We start from the raw sequence: 12,966 nt of genomic DNA on the forward strand, positions 1-12,966 counted from the left end.
GCCCTGGCGCTGGCTGGGTGCTGGCTAGGAGAGAGGCCCTGGATGAAAGATGTCCTGGCAGCAGGAACATTAGCACTCACTCTTGAGCCAGGAGGTAGGCGTTAATGTCTGTAGCTGGATTTCTAGCAGTGGAGATATTTAACACCCTCCTACGATCCAGCAACCAGGCACCCCCTCTTTAAACCTAATTTGGCAAGTGAAAGAGAGAAAGAGTATTTCCAGTTGAGCAGTTGAGAAAGTACATAAAGCTCTGTGCCGTGAAGACAGAAGCCAGTTATTGGAGGCTGAACATTATATGGAGAAGGAGTCTTTTTTGACTGCATTGTCTAGAGAGTTACTCTGGTGGGACTTTTCTTAACAGATCTCACTCAATATGGGCCAGTGGGGCATGTTGGGAAAGTAGTGGCTCTAGGGTGGTGTAAGGATGTGTGAGGTTCAGGACAGGTTGGAAATCTACGTCTGAATGCAGCCTGAAATACAATACTGTGACTAGCGCGGTTGCCTGAATGGTTCTGTTCCCAAGAGGACCAGGAGTTCCTTGGCGTGGTTGTGGGGGAGAAGGATAAATGGGAGAACTCAGAGGAACCAGTCCCTCAGGAGAAAGAACAGGGAGTAAAGTGCCTCGCCCAAGTTGCCCTGTGAAGCTGAGCCCAACCAGCCTGAGGTCAATTTGGAGGATGTATGGGCATCCTAGTTACAAAGTTCATGGTAGAAGTCAGGTCACTGCAAGAATGAACAAAAGCTCCTCTTTTGTCAGGGTTTGACTGACGGCAATGGTGAATTTTGACTTAGACTGAGCTTGAAATGTGCTTGTTTTCTCTCCAAAGCTGAGGCCCATTTGCACAACAAGCAAAAAGACAAGGTAAACAACTTCTGTTTAGACTTTCCAAGGTCTGTTTCTCTAGATGACATCTCAAGAACTCTATGACATCACCTCACCTGGGAGTGAACCCAAACACTGAGGATCCTTTGAACATCCAAAAAGGGTCACTTCTTTGAAATGTGATGACTCCCTAGGACAACTTTCTCATTTAAATTACATAGCTATCAGAGGAGCCCAGGCCAGGAGGTGAAGCAGAGCAAACTCACACTCTTTGACTACAAAAGCAAATGCATATTTTTGATGAGCCTGCAGTGGCTGCCTTTGCACGCTTGGAATAATGTTTTCTTCCCCTTTTTGCCTACAAGGAATGTTGTAAGCAGGCATAAACAAATGCCTTCATTATTTATCCTAGTCTCACTGCACTAAATCTTTGTACATGGGAAATTTGCTGTTTTGTTTGGCTGGCAATTGCTTAAGCTAAGGGGCCATGAGATTCTTTCTCAGGGTTGCATCTTGGGATTGTTCTAGTGCAAGTGAATACCCATTAGACTGAAAGTTGTTACAAAAATTGAAGCCATGAGATTGAGTAAAAACTTCTTCATCACTCTTACCTCTGGCACCTTGTAGCCCAGGTTCTACTGTGATTGTAAGAGTAATCGGCCAGGCACGCTGGCTCATGCCTGTAATCCCAGCACTTTGGGAGGCCGAGGTGGGTGGATCACGAGGGCAACAGATCGAGATCAGCCTGGCCAACATAGTGAAGCTCTGTCTCTACTAAAATACAAAAAATAGCCAAGCGTGGTGGCGCGTGCCTGTAATCCCAGCTACTCAGGAGACTGAGGCAGGAGAATCACTTGAACCAGGGAGTCGGAGGTTGCAGTGAACTGAGATTGTGCCACAGCACTCCAGCCTGGTGACAGAGCGAGACTCCATCTCAAAAAAAAAAGAAAAAAAAAAAGAAAAAGAAAAAGAATAATCACCTCTCCAATGGGGCTGTGGCCAAGAGTGTCAGAGAGCCCTCGATGAAAGTCTTGCTGGAAACCAGACTAATGGGCAGTCTTCTCTCCAAGTGTTTTTGTTTTGTTTTGTTTCATATTTAGAATTATCCTTCCTAATACAGAAGAAATGGTATAGAACAGCAGGTTTTCCAAATAAAAACTCTGGTTTGGATGATTATTAAATACCTTGTTTTATGTCATGCTAAGAAAAGTCATTGGCTACTCTTTCTGCTCTTCCTTTTCATGAAACTCCCAGAGACTAGGCTAGAGACCCAGATGGAGTGGACATCTAGCCATCTGTCCCCAAGCTGCAACTTTCCTGATTCTCCTTGCTTTCATCAATGAATGGCACCACCATTGTCCTAATACAGGAATATGGATACCTATTCCTGAAGATTCATCCTTTGTTATTCCTCCCAAATATGGCTAGACCTTTTCACTTCTGGTTACAGTATCATATTTCAGGGTGCATTCAGATGTAGATTTCCAATCTGTCCTGAACAACATATTAACATTACTCTAGTACAGGCCTACAACCTCCATATGCATCTCAACTCCTCTCTGCCACTGCAATGCAGTGCCCATGGCCTATAGTTACCTATGTGGGCTAAGTACTATGCTAAGTGTTTTATACGGGTCTTTTCATTTGATGCAAACAATGACGCTAAGAGATAGGCACTCTTTTTATACCAGTTTCCAGGTACTTTGCTCATGGTCACATAGCTAGAGGAACTGGGATTTGAATCAAGATATTTGCATTTATCATTCCAATTCTTCACCCCTTCCTATGTCCTTGCCTTTTGCCATATGACTTCGTAGTTCTCCTATGAAGAGGTGGAATCCATTTTCCTACCCCTTGATTCTAAGCTCAGCCATGTGACTTGCTTTGGCCAATGGGATGATAATGGATGATATAAACAGAAGCTTTTAAGTAATGCTTGTATATTTCTGTTTGCACTCTTGTCCTCTCCCAAGACCATGAAGAAAAACATGTCCAGGCCAGCCTGTTGTAGGATGAAAGACTCATTCATCAGATCCAAGTCATTCCAGTTGCCCCAGCCTTGGCTATCTATGGTCAGCTTACAACCAGCCAACCTTCAGACTTGTGAGACCAACCAGGACAGCAGAGCTGCCCAGCTGCCTAGCCTCCAAAATCCATTACATAATAACTTTCAATTATGTCATCTTTCTGCTAAAATCCAGCCTATCAATCAGTTAACCAATCTACCCATCTTTTAATAATTCCATGCTGCCTAAAGATGAAGTACAGATTTTTTTGGTTCCTGTCTGGCATGTAAAGACCTTAGAAGTGGCCGCTCCACCCTAAAAACAAGTAAAAATCTGACCAAGCTGAAAAATCAACAATTCTTTTTAGATCTGTCAGGAAGTGAGGTTACAGGGTAAACCATTGCCCTTAAAACCGGGGAAACAGACAGACAGATACAGAGAATGACAACTTACTGAAGTAGAAACCCACAAGCAGAAACCTTTATAGAAACCAATGCTGGGATAGGAAAACCTGAACTGTAATTGATTAATTACTAAAAGCTCAGTGTGGACAAATCTGTGAATTAAAAACTCTAGGAGGCTCCTCAGACTTTTTTGAGTCTTACTGCCTGGAGCTCTACTATGATCTCACAGGGAACATCTCCTTATGCTTCTGGCAGGGGGATGGAGAAACAGTGGCCACCTTGAAGTATGCCAGAGCATTCTGTTCTCTTTAACAAGGCCTGCCCTCAAGAGAAATTACTTTACCAGATCCTAACCTATCAGGGGTTTTGATAGACTAACCAAACTGGGGAAAGGGAAATACCTAACTCCAGCAACTTCCATCCACCCTGTCTCATCTAATATGGGGGGAAACTGAGAGTTACTTGTGAAGTTCACAACCTAGAGGCACAGGCTCACTAGAAGACTAAGACCTAATCATAGGACTATAGAATCCTCCCCCTACTCCCCACCCCCACCCAACACCTTACTGCTACATCACTGAAGGTCTATTTACTGCAGTTGCTCTCATCTAGTATATTATGTCCAGACTAAAAAAAAAAAATTACAAGACATACTAAAAGGCAAACAACAACAACAAAAAACCCAGCCCTCCATTAACGCCCCCTGCCCCCGAAAACAACCCAACAAAACACTATCTGAAGAGACACAGCAAGTGTCAGAACCAGACCTTCATGTGGCAGGATTGTTGACATAATTAGACCATAAATTTAAAACAACTACTATTAATGTGCTGAGGGATCTGACAGAAAAAGTAGGCAACATGCAAGAACAGATGGATAGAGAGATGGAAGTTCTAAGAAAGATTTACAAAATACTGGAGAACAAAAACACTGTAAGAGAAGTTAAGAATGTTGTTAATGGGCTTACTAGTAGACTGAATACACTGAGAAAAGAATCTCTGAGCTTGATACTTGAAGATTAAACAATACATTTCTAAATAACTAATGGGCCAAGAGAAATTTTAAAATATTTTAATGAATTGAAATTAAATTTAAAATACATAAAACGAAATTGAAATGAAAATACAACTTATTAAAATTTGTGAGATGCAGTGAAAACAGTGCTTAGAGGAAAATTTATAGCATTGAATGTAGATATTAGAAAAGAAAAAAGATAAACTACCTGTTGGATCTTGGATTCTATGCTTTTTACCTGGGTGATGAAATAATATGTACATCAAACCCTCACAACACACAATTTATCTACAGAACCAACCTGCACATGTATCCCTGAAACTAAAATAAAAGCTAAAAAAAGAAAAGCAGAAAGGTCGAAAATCAATCATCTAAGTATCCACTTTAGATACTAGAAAAAAGAAGAGCATATTTAACCTAAAATAATCAGAAGAAAAGAAATTGCAAAAACTGGATCAGAAATCAATGAAATTAAAAACAGGATATCAATAGAGAAAATCAACCAAACCAAAAACTGGTTCTTTGAAAAGATTAGTAGAATCAGTAAGCCAGGCTAGAACAGAATAACTAAGAAAAAAAGAGAAAGGGCACAAATTACTAATATTAGAAATGAAAGTTGGGGGACATCACTACAGATCCCATGGACTTTAAAAGGATAATAAAGGAATATCATGAACAACTCCATGCCCACAAATTTGATAACTTACATGAAATAGAATAATTCCTTGAATGATACAATCTGCTAAAACTCACACAAGAATAAATAGAGAATCTGAATAGGCCTATATCTATTAAATTAAATCAATAATTAATAATATACCCAAACAGAAAGCACTGGGTCTAGATGAGTTCATTAGTGAATTCTACCAAACATTTGAGGAAAAATTATACCAATTATCTACAACCTCTTTCAGAAGATAGAATCAGATGGAACACTTTCTAACACATTCTATGAAGCCTGCATTATTCTACTACCAAAATCAGAAAAGGACATTATGAGAAAAGAAAACTACAGAACAGTATGTCTCAGGAACATATATGCAAAATCCTCAATAAAATATTAACAAAATGGAATCCAATAATTTACGAAAGAATTACATATCATGACCAAGTGAGATTTATCCCAGGTATGCAAGATTGGTTCAACATTTGAAAATCAATTAATATAATCCATCACATCGACAAACTAAAAAAGAAAAATTACTTAATAATGTCAGTAGATGTGGAAAAAGCATTTGAGACAATCCAATACCAATTCATGATAAATTCATCAGACTAGGAATAGAGGGTAAATTCCTCAACTTAATGAAGAATATTTATTAAAAACCTACAGCTAACATCATACTTAATGGGGAGAAACTAGAAGCTTTCTCACGCAGATTAGGAACAAAGTAAATGTATCCCCAATCATCCCTGCTTTCTAACATTGCACTGGAAGTCCTAGCTAGTGCAATAAAACAAGGAAAGAAAATTAAATATATATAGATTGGGAAGGAAGAAAGAAAACTACCTTTGCTTGCAGATTACATGATTGTTTATGTAGAAAATCCAAAAGAATTGACCAAAAAAACCCCAAAAACTCCTAAAACTATTAGGTTGGTACAAAAACCACATGGCAGAAACTGCAATTACTTTTGCACTAACCTGATAATAAGTATTGCAGTAAGGTTGCAGGATACGAGGTTAATATACAAAAGTCAATTGCCTTTCTATATACTGGCAATGAAATGGTGGACTTTGAAATTAAAAACACAATACCATTTACATTAGCACCGTCAAAATGAAATCTAACAAAATATATACAAGATCTATATAAGAAAAACTATAAAACTGATGAAAGAAATCAAAGAACTAAACAAATGGAGAGATATTCCATGCTCATGAATAGAAAGACCAACATTGTCAATATGTCAGTTCTTCCCAACATGATCTATAAATTCACTGCAAACCCAATCAACATTCTAACAGTTTGCAATATAGTTATTGGCAAACTGACTCTACAGGAGAGGCATAAGACTCAGAATAACCAACACAGTATTGAAAGAGAAGAACAAAGTTAGAAGACTAACACTACCTGACTTCAAGACTTACCATAAAGCTACAGTGTGGTATTGGTGAACAAATAGGCAAATAAATCAATGGAACAGAATAGAGAGCCCAGAAGTAGACCCATAGAAATATAGTCAACTGATCGTTGACAACTGATCTTTGACAAAGGCAATACAATGGAGAAAAGATGGCCTTTTTGGGAACTGCTAAACATTCACATGCAAAAAAAAGAATCTAGACACAGACCTTACACCCTTCACAAAAATCAGCTCACAGACCCAAACATAAAACACAAAACTATAAAACTCTTAGAATATCATAAATTTGTTAAGCATAGTTGCTGCATTGGCATCAATTTTCGGGGTCTGACATAAGTTCTTTGAAACCCAGTTGTACCCTGTCACCTTTGGCCTCATTAAAACTTTTTCTGTGTGGTTATTTTTAACATAGCCCACTTGTTCCTCATCTCATTAACCCAAAACCCAACACATTCCATAGCTGCTGATTATGATGTCAATACCTAATTGTCAACACCAGAATTATGTGAAAAAATCCCCTACTTTGCATGTTTGTTTGTTTTTGAGACAGGGTCTCACTGTATCACCCAGGCTGGAATGCAGTGGTGTGACTATGGCTCACTGCAGCCTCAACCTCCTAGGCTCAAGCGATACTCCCATCTCAGCCTCCTGAGTAGCTGGAACCACAGGAGCACACCCCTGGCCTGGCTAATTTTTGTATTTTTTTTGTTGAGACAGGGCTTTGCCAATTTTGCCTAGGTGGCCAAACTCCTGAGTTCAAGCAATCCACCCACCTTGGCCTCCCAAAGTGCTGGGATTACAGGCATGAGCCACCACACACAGCCTGCCTATGTTTTCTTTAAAGTAGCCAATTCACAACTCCCATGGGAAAACCTAAGGACTAGTGCCCTTAATAAGGGCATAATCCCACAGGTCTTCTTTCTCTCCCACTCTCCACCTGATGGTTGAGCTCCCTGCTGCCTCCAGATTTCCTGATGACTTCCTATCAGCACCCCTAATCTCTCTGGTACCTGTAAGTAATACATTTCTTCTATTTTAGGCATTCTGGTTTCAATTCCTCATTCCTCATTGTGCTTCACCTGACACAAGCACTTGAACCTAACTTTCCTCCTGTTCAGCCTTCTCCTAGAGGGTGGCTATCTTGGCTTATTGCTACTCTCAAGAGAGAGAGCTCAGGATCAGATTAGAAAAAAATCACAATGTAGAAGATAACATGGGACAAAATATAGATTGCCTTGGGTTTAGCAATGACTTTTTACATATAATACCAAAGGCGTGATACATGCAAGAGATAATAAGCTAGACTTTATTAAAATTAAAAATGTCAGCCGGGCGCGGTGACTCATGCCTGTAATCCCAGCACTTTGGGAGGCTGAGGCGGGCAGATCACGAGGTCAAGAGATCAAGACCATCCTGGCCAACATGGTGAAACCCGGTATCTACTAAAAACACAAAAATTAGCTGGGCATGGTGGTGCTTGCCTGTAGTCCCAGCTACTCAGGAGGCTGAGGCAGGAGAATCACTTGAACCCAGGAGGCGGAGGCTGCAGTGAGCTGAGATCATGCCACTGCACTCCAGCCTGGTGACAGAGCGAGACTCTGTATCACACACACACACACACACACACACACACACACACAAAAGAGAGAGAAAATGAACAACTTAATTTAAAAATGGACAAAACACTTGAACAGACACCTTGCCAAAGAAGATACACAGATGGCAGATAAGCAAAATAAAAGATGCTCCACATCACATGTCATTGAGGAAAGGCAAATTTAAACAACAATGAGATACCACTACATGCCTATTAGAATGGCCAAAATCCAGAACACTGACAACACGAAATGCTGGCAAGGATATATAGAACAATGGGAATTCTCATTCATTGCAGGTGGGGGTGCAAAATGATACAGCCATTTGGAAGACAGCCTGTTTTTTTTTGTTGTTGTTGTTGTTTTGTTTTTTTACAAAACTAAACATACTTCTACCGTATGATCCAGCCATTGAGTTCCTTGGTGTTTTCTAAAAGAAATGGACATCACCTTTACACTACAATCTGCACATAGATATTTATAGTAGCCTTATTCATAATTGCCAAAACATGGAAGCAACAAGTTGTCCCTCAGTAGGTGAATGGATAAATAAACTGTGGTACATCCAGACAATGGAATATTATTCAGCATTAAAAAGAAATGACTATCAAGCCATGAAATGACATGGAGTTACCTTAAATGAATATTACCAAATGAAAGAAGTAAATCTGAAAGGTTACATATTGCATAATTCCAGCTATATGACATTCTGAAAAAGGCAAAACTATGGATACAGTATAGAGGTCTCAGTGGTTGCCAGGAGTTGGAGAGAGGTAGGAATGAATAGGGGAAGCATGGAGGGTTTTCAGGGCTGTGAAACTATTCTGTATGATATTATAATGGTGGATGCATATCATTGTACATTTGTCCAAATCCGTGGAATGTACAACATCAAGAGTGAACCCTAATGCAAACTATGGACTTTGGATGATAATGATGTGTCCATGGAGGTTCATCACTTGTAACAAATGTACCACCCAGGTGTGGGATATTGAGAATGGGGGAGGCTGGCTGTGTGTATGTGAGGTCAGGGAGCATATGGGAACTCTCTATACTTTCTACTTCAATTTTGCTGTGACCTTAAAACTGCTTTACAAAATAAAGTTTATTTAAAAGGGGGGGAAGGGGAAACAAATAAAACAAATCACTAACAACGACAACAACAAGAACAAGATTAAGTACAGATCCTGAGCCTTGACAGAGCAGCCCTAGAAACCTTTGCTTTCTCAAGGTCCCATCACAAACCTCTGCTCTAGCCTAAGCAGCCTATTTAAGGTGCCCCAAATATCCCTTGTCCTTTCCCAGCATCTTCCCAGCTCACAATGTCCTCTTCCCCCACCCCTACCCTGTCACTCAACCACATTCTTCAGCGTTCAGTGTTGGTTCTACCCTCTGGGAGACCTTCTTAACTCATCCTCACTAGAAGGGATGTCTCTGGCCTCTGCACTCCCCTGCACCTGGGCCAGTCATCTGGCTCTTAACGTTGGCTACCCTGTGGAGTTAGGTAGAGTGTATGGTTTTTATGGATGTGTAGTAGTTCTCTAGTGTGCAAATTCTTTCAGAACATGTATTTTGCTGTATGATTTGTGTCATTGCCTCAGACTTGTTTGTATTTAATTCAAGGATTAAATCAAAATATCAAAACTTACATTAAAATTTCAAAGCAATAAGTGGCCACAAATCTTCCACACTGGAAGATGCATCTCACAGTCCCTCAGTGTCATAGTGTCACTGGTGGGAATGACTCTGAAGCAGCATTCAGAGCCACCTTCTGGGCTCCAAGGTGATGAAGCCCTGGGAGTTACTATTCCTGCCTCCACAGTGAAGACCTCGGGCTCTTCAGGGTTTTCTAAGGGGGTCGCTTTAGTCTGTAAAACCTTACATGGCTTACTACCAGAGGGATCACCCCTCTGTATGCTCACCCTGGGAAGAGTGAGATGAATTCACTTCCAGGACTAATGATCTGAGAGCCTTTTCCTGGGGCAGCAGGCTCTCCGATCTGGCAGCTGTCCTCTTCCCCTGGAGCTCTGCTGCAGTGATTTGCAACTAGGCAGATTTGACGGTGGGGGTGGGAGAGAGCGTGCAGAAGCGCCCCCATTGACCTCACGTACCCTTCCCCACCTAGCCTCAATCACAACCATACTGACTGAGAACCATGTCTCCAACAGTTAAGCCTTTAAGGTGAGGGAACACTGTTTTCTCAACTAGGCATATTCTGCCAGAAATATCAGATCCTTTTCAGTGTAACTTAATTTTACAAATATTTCAGGTGAAAGGTACTTTGCCCTTGCCCCAAATTACCTGAGCCATGATCTCAATCTGATCATTTTATTTTAATAGTCCCAACCTTAGAATGTTCAAATCCACCTTATTCTGTAGAGAAGTCCATGTGTCCACAGAAACACCATGTTTCTTTGTCTGTCCTTGTGAGTCTGAATAATTAAACAGGATTTTGATGGCATGTGTGCCATGTGTATTTATTGTGCATACAGGTAGATACATGCATAACATACTAATTGAATTATTTTAAAAACATAAATATTTTGCCGGGTTACAGAAACACACACTAAATATCTAAATCTACAAACTGCTGACAAACAGCACCTTTTCTAACAAAAGAGAGCAGTTTAATAACAGTGTTAGAAAGCTGGCAATATGTTTGCTAAAATCTTTAATTAGGGACAGGCTTTCCCAGAGGCCTCTGAAGGCAAAAGGTGTAAATGGAGAAACTGTCCCAGCCTGCATGCTCCACGGTGGCTGTGTTCCGAGCACAGATGGGCTGGTGAGGAAACTGTGAATGGACCAATGATAACAGACTACTCTGTAATTCCAACATCAGCTCATTAGCAATCTGTCAGAGATTTTAATATTTATACTGGTAAAAATGCAGAAATCACACGATCGTTACGCGACAGTGTGTGTGTCTCACTGAAAAGGCCATTATCAACGGATTGGCATAATGGCTATTAATAAAACAAAAATGTCGCGGGAAGCACAGGCATTTGGATGCTTTGTGCTCTTGTTAGAAAATGATGATTTTGTGTGCTTTTAGGCCATAACAGGAAGCTGAGATAACAATGGTTTCATGATGGAAATCATTAATAAATAAACAACCAGGCCAGCATGGTGGAAAATGTGAAGGACATGAAGCCATACCAGTTTCCAAAAGATGAACGGTGACGTTTCTCAGTTCTGAAAAAGCCTCTGTGTCAGCAACTTTAAATTCCCTTGGATCACAAACCTGGTTTCCAAATGATTTTAAACTTGCTAGTCAGTGGGTTCAAATATTTGCCATTGAAAACGTATCTATTTAGAATGCATGTACACAATGAGCTGAAACTGATGAAGAATCAGGGTTTGGTCTCTGAAGGGAGAAAGAGAATGAACATTTGTGAGGTATCTATTGTATGCCAAGTAGTTTATATTTGGAATCTTGTTTAATTTTCACAACAATCGAGTGAGATATTCTCCCATTTTACAGGTGTAGAAGTAGCTGAGCCCCAGAGAGATTATGTGACTTCATGAAGATAATACGGCTGGGTAAGTGGAGACAATTTTATTTGAACTCAGTTCTTTATGGTTGCAAAGCTAATCTTTTTTTCCACTGCATTATACTGCCTTTCAAGTTGTCTATCATGTACACTGGGGAGTAGCCTTTTGGGATCCTCATTACCTTACTATGGACAGGCACAAGGGCCCCAGAGACTCAGGGCTCAACTTATATGAAGGCATCCTTTTTTTTTTTTTTGAGATATGGTTTTGATCTGTCTCCCAGGCTAGAGTGCAGTGGTGGTGTGATCACAGCTCACTGTGGTCTCAACCTCCCAGGCCTCAGCCTCCCAAGTAGCTGGTCTGACAAAGCCATCCCATTTTAATGGCACAAATGGACACTGACTTATTTGAAGTATATACTTTAAAATTTCTTTTTGGGGAATATTTCTGCTTCAATATTGAGAAATGTCTGCACCTGATACAAAGAGTTAAGCTAGTGATCTGTGAAATCTAGTCAAAAAATTTTTGAAAGAAAAGAGTTCTTATGATTCTATAAAGCTCAAAAATAAGTCAGGACAATGAAAACAGTTAGAAATCAGGATGATGATTTCCCCTGGAGAGAACAGTGACTGCAAGCAGGCACCGGGGGACTTCTGGGATCAGGGTATTGCTCTATTTCTTTTCTTTTCTTTTCTTTTTTTTTTTTTTTTTGAGATGGAGTCTTGCTCTGTTGCCCATGCTGGAGTGCAGTGGCATGATCTTGGCTCACTGCAAACTCCGCCTCCCGGGTTCAAGCAATTCTCCTGCCTCAGCCTCCTGAGTAGCTGGGATTACAGGCACCTGCCACCATGCCTGGCTAATTTTTGTATTTTTAGTAGAGACAGGGTTTCACCACGCTGGCCGGGCTGGTCTCGAACTCCTGACCTTGTAATCTGCCCGCCTCGGACTCCCAAAGTGCTGAGATTACAGGTATGAGCCACTGAGCCTGGCCTTGCTCTATTTCCTGATCTAAATGCTGGTTACATCACTGTGTTAACTCTGTGAAATTTTGTTGAGTTTGTAAATTTAGGATTTGAACACATTCCTGCATGCATATCCTACTTCCGTAACATTTACCAGAAAAAATAGAGGACAAAATTTTTTTCCTAACATGATTTAAATTGGAGTCCTGCTTGTACAATTTTCATATTTTGTGGCCATGGGCAAAATTATTCTTTATGTGAAGCTTGTAATTGGAAGTCCTCCTTCCAATTATAGTTTGGAGACTATAAGCTGGGGAATATGTCTCCCTTGTCCATGTGGGTGAGTATGTGTATGCTTATTTAAACATGCTCATATCCTGGAAATGGAGAAATACCTGTGTTCTTTTACTGCCATCTTTCAAATTCCTGAGAAACCTAAAATGGGAATGGAATGTTAGTCAAGTGCAAATTTTATACAAGTGAGCTTGGGGATGGGGCTGTCTTACTTGGTGACCCCTTATTGGTAGCAATTTCCGGTGCAAATGGCAAGGGCAGGCACCCTCTCCTCTCAGGAACCAACATC

Source organism: Pongo pygmaeus, chromosome 1, assembly GCF_028885625.2.
Source record: "Pongo pygmaeus isolate AG05252 chromosome 1, NHGRI_mPonPyg2-v2.0_pri, whole genome shotgun sequence".
Lineage (NCBI taxonomy): Eukaryota > Metazoa > Chordata > Mammalia > Primates > Hominidae > Pongo > Pongo pygmaeus.